We start from the raw sequence: 11,022 nt of genomic DNA, 5'->3' as shown, positions 1-11,022 counted from the left end.
AACTTTTGAGCTATAGGAGTTTCTTATATATTAACCTCTCATCAAATACATGGCTTTCAAATATTTTCTTTCATTTTGTAGGTTGTCTTTTCACTCTCTGGATGGTTTCCTTTTCTGTGTAGAAGGTTTTTAGTTTGATGTAGTTTCAGTTGTCTACTTTTGCTTTTGTTCCCTGGGCTTTTGATGTCAAATCCAAGAAATTATTGCCAAGACCAATGTTATGAGGATTTTCTCCTGTAAGTTCTTCTAGGAGTTTTATTATTTCTGGTCTTGCATTTAATTCTTTCATTCATTTTCAGTTGATTTTTGTATATGGCAGAAGGTCGGTGTTCAATTTCATTCTTTTACATGGGGATATCTAGTTTTCTCAATGTCGTTTGTTGAAGAGACTATCCTTTCCCCATTTTGTAGTCTTAACACCATTATTGATGATTGTTTGACCATTGTGATGGTTACTTTTAATGTGTCAACTTGACTGGGTTAAGGGATGCCCACAAAACTGGTAAAACATAATTTCTGAGTGTGTGTGTGTGTGTGTGTGTATTCCCAGGATAGATTGGCACTTACCTTAGGAAACTAAGTAAAAATCACCCTTCCAATATGGGTGAGTATCAGCTAATCCTTTGAGTTCCTGAATAGAACAGAAAGATGAAGGAAGGGCAAATTCGCTATTTGAGCTGGAACATCCATCTTCTCCTGCCCTGGGATGCCAGCACTGCTGGTTCTTGAGCCTTAGGACTTGGGCTAGAAATTATAACGGTGGCTCTCCTGGTTCTCAGGCCTTTGGGTTTGAACTGGCACTATACCACTGGCTTTCATGGACCTCAGCTTGCAGATGGCAGATTATGGAATTTCTCAGCCCCCATAATCAAGTGAGCCCATCCCTCATAATAAATATCTGTCTGGTACTATTTTTCTGGAGAACCATGACTTATAAAGCCATATATGTGTAAGTTATTTCTGATCTCCATATTCTGATCTATAACTGGTCTGTCACTAATGACAGTATCATATCATTTTGATTACTGCAGGTTTGTAATATATTTTGAAATTAGGAAGTGTGGGGCTTCCATCTTTGTTCTTCTTTCTCAAGGTTGTTTTGGCTATTTGGAATCCTTGTGGTTCTATAAACTTTAGAATTGTTTTTGTATTTTAAAAAAAACTTTAACTTTTATTTTAGGTTCATGGGTACATGTGCAAGTTGGTTATATAGGTAAACTCATAACTCGGGTGTTTTCTGTACAGATTATTTTGTCACCCGGGGACTAAGCATAGTAACTGATAGGTTTTTTTTCCGCAAACCTTTCCCACTTCCCACCTCTAGTCTCAAACAGGCCACAGCATCTGTTGTTCCCTTCTTTCTGTCCATGTGTTCTCATTATTTAGGTCCCATTTTTAAGTGAGAACATGTAGTATTTGGTTTCCTGATCCTTCATTAGTTTGCTGAAAATAATGGCCTTTGGTTTCATCCATGTTTCAACAAAGGACATGATCTTGTTCTTTTTTATGACTGTGTGGAATTCCATGGTGTATATGTACCACATTTTCTTTATCCAGTCTACTGTTGATGGGCATTTAGACTGCTTCCATGTCTTTGCTATTGTGAAGTGCTACAATAAACATACAAATGCATATGTCTTTATGGTTTTTATATTTCTGTAAAAAATGCCACCAGGATTTTGATAGAGATTGTATTGAATCTTTAGATTACTTTGGATAGTATGGCCATTTTAATAATATTAATCTTTCCAATCCAAGAGCATGCGATATCTTTCCATTTATTTTATTTATTTTATTTTTGTCTTCAAATTTAACAATATTACATCTTCAAATCCATGAGCACTTGTATCTTCCATTTATTTGTATCTTCTCTAATTTATTTCAGAAATGTTTTGCAATTTTCAAAGTATAAGCCTTTTGTCTCCTTGGTTAAGATTTTTCCTAAATATTTTGTTCTTATTGATGCTATTTTAAATGGAATTGTTTTCTTAATTTCCCTTTGATTGTTCATTGTTGGTATATAAAAATACAACTGATCTTTGTATGTTGATTTTTGCATCCTGTTATTCATAAATTTGCTATTAGTTCTAACAATTTTATTCTTGTTTTTGCTTTTTGTTTTTGTGAAATCCTTATGATTTTCTACATATAAGATCATGTCATTTGTGAACAGAGACAATTTTACTTCCCTTCCAACTTGGGTGCATTTTATTTCTTCTTATTGCCTAATTGCTCTAGCTAGTACTTCCAATACTATGGTGATTAGAAGTGGTGAGGGTAAGTATCCTTGTCTTATTCCTGATCTTAGAGGAAAAGCTCTCCATTTTTCAGCATTGAATATGAAGCTAACAACGAGTTTTTCATATATAAACTTTATGAGGTCAATATAATTTCATTCTACAGGTAGTTACTTAAGTGGGTTTTAAATCATTAATGAGCGTTTAATTTTGTCAAGTGCCTTTTACACATCTATTGAGATGGTCATGTGGTTTTTATATTTCATTCTGTTAACATGGTATATTACAGATTGATTTTCATTTGCTGACCCATCCTTGAATTACACAAATAAATCCCAATTGACATAGTGTATGATACTTTTAATGTGCTGTTGAATTTGGTTTTCTTGTATTTTGTTGAAGATATTTGCATCTATATTCATCAGGAATATTGGCCTTTAGTTTTCTTTTCTTTGTCATCAGGATAATTCTGGCCTCAAAATTAGTTTGGAAGTATTCTTTCCCCTTAAATGTTTTGGAAGAAATTTGAGAAAAACTGCAATTCTTCTTTAAGTATTTGCAGTAATTCACCAGTGAAACCATCTGGTCTTGGGCTTTTTTTGTTGTTGTTGTGAGGTTTTTTGATTATGGATTTAATCTTTTTGCTAGTTATAGGTCTGTTCGTATTTTCTATTTATTCATAATCCTGTCTTGGTAAGGTAATAAGGTAGGTGAATAAATTCCTAGGAATTTATTCATTTCTGTTGGTTATACAATTTGTTGGCAATATAATTGTTCTTAGTACTCTCTTATAATCCTTTAGTTTCTGTATCATCAGTTGTAATGGGCCCTATTTCATTTCTGATTTTATTTATTTCAGTCTTTCATCTTTTTTTCTTATTTGGTCTAGCTAAAGACTTGTCAATTTTATCTTTCAAAAAACCAAAAATCAGCCTTGAGTTGTATTGTTTTATTTTTAATTTTTCTAATCTGTCTTATTTATTTATGCTCTGGTATTTATTATGTTCTTCTGCTAAATTTAAACTTAGTTCACTCTTTTTGTAGTTCCTTGAGGTGTAAAGTTACATTGTATCTGAGGTCTTTCTTTTTTCTTAATGTAGGCATTTATCACTACCAACTGCCTTGTTGGATTTGCTTTTGCTGCAACCCATAATACTGGTATGTTATGCTTCCATTTTCACTTATCCCAAGATTTTCTTTTCTAATTTCAGGAGCCTGTTAGTTAATTTTCACATATTTATAAATTTTACAATTTTTATTCTGCTATTGACTTTTAGTTTTATACTACTGTGGTTTGAAAAGATGCTTGACATGATTACAATCTTTTAAAATTTGTTAGTACTTGTTTTGTGGCCTAACATATGATCTATCCCAGACAATGTTCCATGTGCATTTGAGAAAAATGTGTTTTTTGCTATTGTTACATGAAATATTCTGCTTATGTCTGTTATGTCATATTGTTCAAGTATTGTTCAAGTTCACTATTTCTTTATTGATATTTGGTCTGGATGGTCTACTCATTGTCAAAAGTGGGGTATTGATGTGCTCTACTATTACTGTATTGCTATCTATTTCTCCTTTTATTTCTCTTAATATTTGCTTTATATATCCAGATGCTCAAATGATGGGTGCATATATATTTTTAACTGTTATATCCTCTCAATGAATTGACCAGTTTTCTTAATAAAATGACTCTGAATCTGAATGTCCATTTTCTTCCCATTTGGGAAGTTTCCAGCCATTATTTATTTAAATAAAAATTCTTCTCATTTTTTTCCCTCCTCTGAAATTCCTGTAATGTATAAATGTGTATATTGATCTGCTTGATGATATCTCATAAGTCCCTTAGGCTTTCTTTACTCTTTTCCAGTTTTTAAAAAATGTTTGATTTCTGACTGCGTAATTTCAAATGACTTCTCTTTAAGCTTATTGATTATTTTGCTTGATCAAGTCTACTATTGATCCCTCCAGTGAATTTTTCTGTTCAGTTATTGTATTCTTCATGTTCACAGTTTCTGTTTGATTTGTTCTTTTTTTATATTTCCAACTCTATTGATATTCTTATTTTGTTCATGTATTATTTTTTAGCTCATAAAGCATTTTTATAACAGTTATTTTTTATTATTTTTGGGTAATTCATGTGCCTCAGTTTCTTTACTATCAGTTATGTACGTATTTTGTTCCCTTCTTTGGGCCATATTTCCCTGTTTCTTCATGTGTCTCATAGCTGCTTCCAGGCATTCAAACTATGCCTGTTTCATTAGCACTTTGAATGAGGGAAGACAGAAAATCCCCCAGGTATCCCCCACTTCAAGAAAGAAGTTGTGAGCCAGGACTTTCTCTCCATGGGAAAGGGGGTAGGTAAAGTGAAATTGCCCTATTAACCTGTTTCAATGTGGCTATTCTTTGTGCTTGCCTTGAGTACTGAAATGTCTTAACTAGATTTCAACATTCTTATAAAGATATTTTGGTGCATGTATCATTAAATCGATGTTTCTGTGGAAGAACAAGAACTACGAATTCCTACTCCACCACCTTGTTGACGTTACTTCTCCTCTCTTGATTTTTAAGACAATAAGTAAACACTTAAATCCTCTGAATTGCAAATGTATAATCTCACTAATAAAAGCAGGGAGACAAGGTCATTGAAACCTATGTTTGCTTACAGGGATGTTCCGGAGGAATGACAATGCCAAACACAAAGGCAGAAGGAATGGCCATGAAACTTCAGCACTGAACAGCAAACCATGAGTGGAAAGTCTGGTTGTTTTCATAGTGCAGACTACATTCCCCCATAAGAAAACACTTTGAGTAAAGCCCAGCCTTAGACTGCTACAAAAAGTCGCCATTCTTCTTATCCCCAGTGCCATTTACTCTGACATATAAAATGACTCTATGAATTCTTTAGAAATGTAAATCCAGGGGTGCCCCAGCAGCCCAGAAACACACGTTCCCCATTAAGCTAATCACCACCGAATCTCTGGAAGATTCATGTTGTCACTGAGAGGAACTGCTAGTACTCTACAGTCAGTTCTGGATTTGGCCAATAGTCCTATTTTTTGAGAATTTATACCCCTTTTGGGTCATTAGTTGTTTTGTTTTACAGTCATAGAAGCCTGGCCAATGACAATAATTTGCCTGAGATACAGGTTCAGTGCCACTTTTCTGTCTGTATAAAAAGGAATCACAGCAAGTTCCAACAGATCCTGTCAAGAAAGAGGTCAGCATCATGACTGGTAAAGCTGTCTCAGATTGACTACTTAGTTCCACTGTTACACGGTCCATTTGTGAAGGGTGGGAATAACAAGAACAGCATTTTGTGATATTTGGGTGACTATGGAGACTAATTTTAGGCCTACACATGGAGTACAAGGACAGGGCCGTCTTCCCCAGACAAGTGTTGCCCTTAGAGCCTGACAAAATATATGCAGAGGAATTTCAAAGGCACTACTGTGAAATTATTTTTTCTTGCCTTGTCATAATTTTTTCTTTTAACTTAAGAAAAAAGGGTGCATTGGTGTCATTTCCCAGAAAGTACATGATTCTTCTCTCTGCAATACCCATCCCTTGGTGAAAGAACTATCACAGACACATTAAGGTAAAGCAAAAAATTTTAACCACACTTAAAACCCATTCCTTAATCTAGGTTAAAGAACTTAAGAGTGGAAAAATTATGAACTTATTCCCTTCCATTTTTACTTTACTCTCTTTCTTATGTGCACATTTTATCTCTGCATCAATAATCAAGGACTCAGAAATGTGCTTAGAGGGTTATCCCTCCCTGCCGCCCCTGCCATTAATTCACTAGCTCCCTTTTCTTAAGAACTGTGTTCTACAATCTCATCATAGACAACATTATTCTCTTGCTAACTCCTACTCATCATGTATCTGCGATATTATGCAGATCCAGGCCTTTAGTAGAACCTGGAATAGTGAAAAAAACCCAAAGACAGTGTTTGAAAGCCATACCAACAATACAATGGGGAGGGTATTACAGTGAAGTGCTGGTTTAAGGCCAAGGGAGTGAGTGGGTCCCCCCAGCAACAGGTGCATTCACTTCCACACCCACTTTGGTCTGTCCTAATTAGCATGTCATTTCAATCGTCAAGGCCACCAATGATGACTGTACCTCAGCTTCCAATGAACAGGAATTAAAGAAAAATTAACTCAAAGATATCTTCCTCTCCATCTGTTATGGAGTTACTAGAGTTTATTAAGTGTCTAGAGTCTATTTGTTGGACAATCCTTTGGCTTAAGCTGCCTTCACACTCTGATTCATCCTTCCCCTGACCTATTCCTTGCCCCACACCCATCTCCCATCGTATTTTGAAAGGTTAATGGCTGGCTCCGATCACTGGCAGTCCTCTTTGCTATTAAGCATGGTTTTCATTTCCTTGTTTTTATAAACTAGTAACCATATAAGTTTCCTCCTAGGACTGCAACATGCAGTGCCAGAACAAGTCAGTTAAAGCTTTGCTTCTTCGGGTCATAAACCGTTCCTGAACACCAACTGGGTGGAACCAGAAGTTGGCAAAAGAGATCCAATCCAAATTTGGCATGACTGGTGGGAGAAACTGAAGGAAACAATGTCCTTACAAAAGATAAGAGTCATCTGATTGGCTGTATCATTATCTGGTGGATTCTATATCAAATATATTTCCTCCACTGGCCCTAAATATTGTCGCATTACATGAGTTAGCAAAGGAAAATAAGAAAGCCTTTAAATGTTGGGGAGTGCTAAAGGAGAGAGAAAAAGTATGGATGATGTACTTTGTAGTCCTCAGTTTGAAAGCATGGGCAACTCCATCATTCTTATCTCCATCTCTGACCCAAGCAAGTTCCTGAACCTCTTTCTGCCTCAGTTTTATTATCACTGAAATGGGAATCTCAATACAACCTTCCTCATAGGAAATAATGCATTGTAAAACATATAAAGTACTTAGTCTAGGGAAAAATACATAATGAGGGCTCAGCAAATGGTAAATGTAAGATAAAATTATATTTTTATTAACAAAGTTCACCTGGCTTACCCAAACCTGTTCATGTGCTCAGATACAGAAAGAAGTACATGTACTTAGACACTGATGACTCTGGGACTTGGGGGTTCTTTGCTCCAATTGCAGCCTGTTGAGGCTTGGGTAGGTTAGACAATGGCTGCAGAGAGAATCTCTGAATCTATAAAAACACAAGGCATGTCTGAGTGGATGAATCGACTGCCTCCCCTCAAAGATATGAAGATACGATATTTTTACAGCCTTTTACAGCCTAAGCCCCATTGCACATTCACATTAGCCTTGGGACTACTCCCATCCAAGCTTTCAATTTACCTAGAAGGGGCCAGGTATACCTTTTATTCTGAGGTCAGAGTAATGGAGGTATATGAGCCTCTGATATATGAGCCAACACATACACACACACACACACACACACACCCCTACACACATATGCATGTGTGCACACACACATATCCAAATGTAACATAAATCCAAAGAGTCACTCTTAGGGAGTCTTCCATGGAGACTTGGTTGGATATTGGCTCTGTATTTATCAAATTCTTTGAGTTTGATTAACAGTCTTACCTCTTCCTAACTCCTCAGCAACTTACTAAACCTCTCTATGCTTCATTTTTCTCTTTGTAAAATGGGAATTACAATAGTTCTTACTATTCGTTTAAATTATATGATGCATGGAACATGCCTGGCATACACGGTACATCTTTTTATTTAATTAATTAATTAATTTATTTATTTATTTATTTATTTATTTATTTGAGACAGAGTCTCGCTCTGTCGACCAGGCTGGAGTGCAGTGGTGCAATCTCGGCTCACTGCAAGCTCCGCCTCCCGGGTTCACGCCATTCTCCTGCCTCAGCCTCCCGGCAATGGTACATCTTTTAGTAAATATTAGCTATTGACTTTATTTTTGTTTTAATTAAAAAAAAAAAAGAGACATATCATAAGCCCAATCTGGAGCCCCAAGGCAAAGCTTCTTTTCACCAAAGACAAAACAATTATATTTCATTCAGAGGTTTGTTTCAAAATATCTGTCAGATATTAGCAAAAGGAAAAATACAAAGACTCAGAGACTGAAAGAAAATAACCCAAAATATCCAGTGACTTTCTCTTAGTGATGGGCTTATAGAAAATTATTTTTTGCTTTATATTTTTCAAAAATTCTAAAACTCTATAATGGGCACAAATTACTTATATAGTCACAAAAAGTCATTATTTTTACAAATATTCACACACATAATTGCCTTATGACAGTGCGTGTACCTTAGCCTCTCTACTCAGTTCCTCATACTTACCTGCATATCTCCAAGATGGTCTCTGCTGAATTCTCTGGTCGATGATGGTGCCTAATGACTGGGAGATTATAAATCTCTCTCTTTCTCTCTCTTTCTCTCTTGCTCGCTCGCTCTCTTTCTTTCTCACTCCTTCTGTGGCTCTGTGTGTGTGTGTGTGTGTGTGTGTGTGTAAAGTTATTAGTCTAATTTAAACTTTTTTGCTCTGTTTCATTTTTGAAATGTTCAAATAAAATACCAAAATCTACAAAGAACCCACTCTCAAGGATGATCACACGTTACTATTTAGTCATTTTGCTCCAGATATTTTGTTTAAATGTGTAAAACAGAATACTATAAATGAAATCAAGTTTATTTTGTTTCTTCAAGTTCCAACCCCTTATCTCTTTCTTTATGAGAAGCTATTATTATAAATTTGAAGAGAACCATTTCAGTCCACATTTTTGTATTTGAATTGCATGTGTGTGTCTTCATAAACATGCTTTGCATGCCTTGAAGTGTTTACAGATTCTTTCGTGCTGTATCATTTTAAGCCTGCTTATTTTCACTCAAATTATGTTTTATAGATCAGTGTGATCTGATAAAAATATAATAAGAGCCATACATGTAATTTTAAATTGTTTAGTGGCTGCAACATAAAAAGTAAAAAGAAGCAGGTAAAATCAAATTTATTGTATATTTTATGTAACCAAATATATTGAAAATATTATTTTAATGTATGGCCTTAGCCATATTTCAAGTGCTAAATAGCTTTATGTGACTAGTGGCTACCATATTGGATAGTATAATTCTAGTTCTATTCATATTGTTATATATTCACTTGTTAAATACATATACTATAATATCTATCATATATTTATATATAATTATATATATTTAGAATAAATAAATACATATATGTAAAATTTACCATGACAGATGTACCCATTCAGTTATTGATGGACCATTCACATAATAATGCAAAGTTAGATTTTTCCCTGTTGCAAATAATGTTTTGTTGGACTTTTTTGTCTTGTCTTCTGCTGTGCATAAACAAGAATTTCTTTTGATGACTATCTGTGAGTGGAGTGCCAGGTTCATAGGAGTGAGCATCTAGTTGTACAATGTTACCAAATTGTTAACCATTGGTGATACCAATTTGGTAAAACTGTTATCTAAATTGTTATCCATTAGTAAATTAGTGATTGTATTAATTTACATTATCTACAGTAGGGGTCGAGAGAGTTTGATTCCAAACATCTTTACTACAGACTGCGAGGATGAAATCCCACTTCTACTTCTTATTAATTGGGAGACCTAGGCAAAACAACCTCTGTTTACTTTTATGTGGAGTTGGAATAATAAAAAATGTACCCATCTCATTGTTGTATTAGATGAGCTAATACATGTAAAGAAAACATTTAGATCCATCCTGTAAAATAGTAATCCCTCAATAAATGTAACCAATTGTTATTGTTGTTATTATCATCTTATTTGTTCTTCATAGCTGCTTTGTGTAGTAAGCTGAACAGGTGTTATTATTACCAAGATAAAGGGATTGAATAAGACTCAATCCAAGTCTAGGATTCATTAAATGATATAATGTTACAGCTACAATAAGATTATTTTACCCCATCTTCCTCTTGCTTTAAAGAAGAAAAAAATTGGGGTTTCCTGGGATATTAATTAACTTCTCCAAATTTGATAAGTATCAGAATCTAGACGTAAGTCTTCTTACTCTTAGATATTACTAGTTGGGGAAATCCATCTCTTCCTCAAGAAACATTGGAAGAAACATAATTTCAGCCATGATCAGATGACAAAGTTCATGGGAAATACCACAGAAGTATAATTTCATTTAATTAAAACAAAAATCTAGAATACTTTCCTCCTGCATTTTTATATTTGTTTAGAATTTCAGTTCTGTCTATCACCACTACACCAACATCATTAATACCACCACACCACCAGTACTACCATGCATACTCTTCCTGGTTGCAATTATACCTACTTAAACTGGAATATGTGGTGCTTCTCAGTATTGATTATGGCTCCATAAAACTGAGTGAGAGTAAATTAGAACCCAATGCTTGGCTTAGAAGAGATATCAAGGCCAAAGCAGGTAAGAATTCTAGGACTTAAATTCTGCTGAAATTCTCCCCTTCTTTTCAATTATTGTGTGTATATTTCTCTTTGAGTCTTTGGGCATATTTATTATGGCTGTTTTAAAGTCCTTGTCTGGAATTTCCATTACCTGGATCCTCCTCAGGGTCAGTTTCTATTGAATGCCTTTTTTCTCTAGATTATTTGTTGTTGTCTTTGTGTGTCTGGTGATCTTTGACGGCAACTGGACATTATAAATTATACATTGCAGAGTCTCTGGATTCTGCAATGTTCTTTTGAAGAGTAATTTATTTATTTATTTATTTATTTAGAGACAGAATCTTGCTCTGTTGCCCAGACTGGAGTGCAGTGGCGCAATCTCAGCTCACTGCAACCTCC

Source organism: Mandrillus leucophaeus, unplaced genomic scaffold, assembly GCF_000951045.1.
Source record: "Mandrillus leucophaeus isolate KB7577 unplaced genomic scaffold, Mleu.le_1.0 Scaffold497, whole genome shotgun sequence".
Classification (NCBI taxonomy): Eukaryota; Metazoa; Chordata; class Mammalia; order Primates; family Cercopithecidae; genus Mandrillus; species Mandrillus leucophaeus.
Note: the sequence above shows the minus strand (reverse complement) of the source record.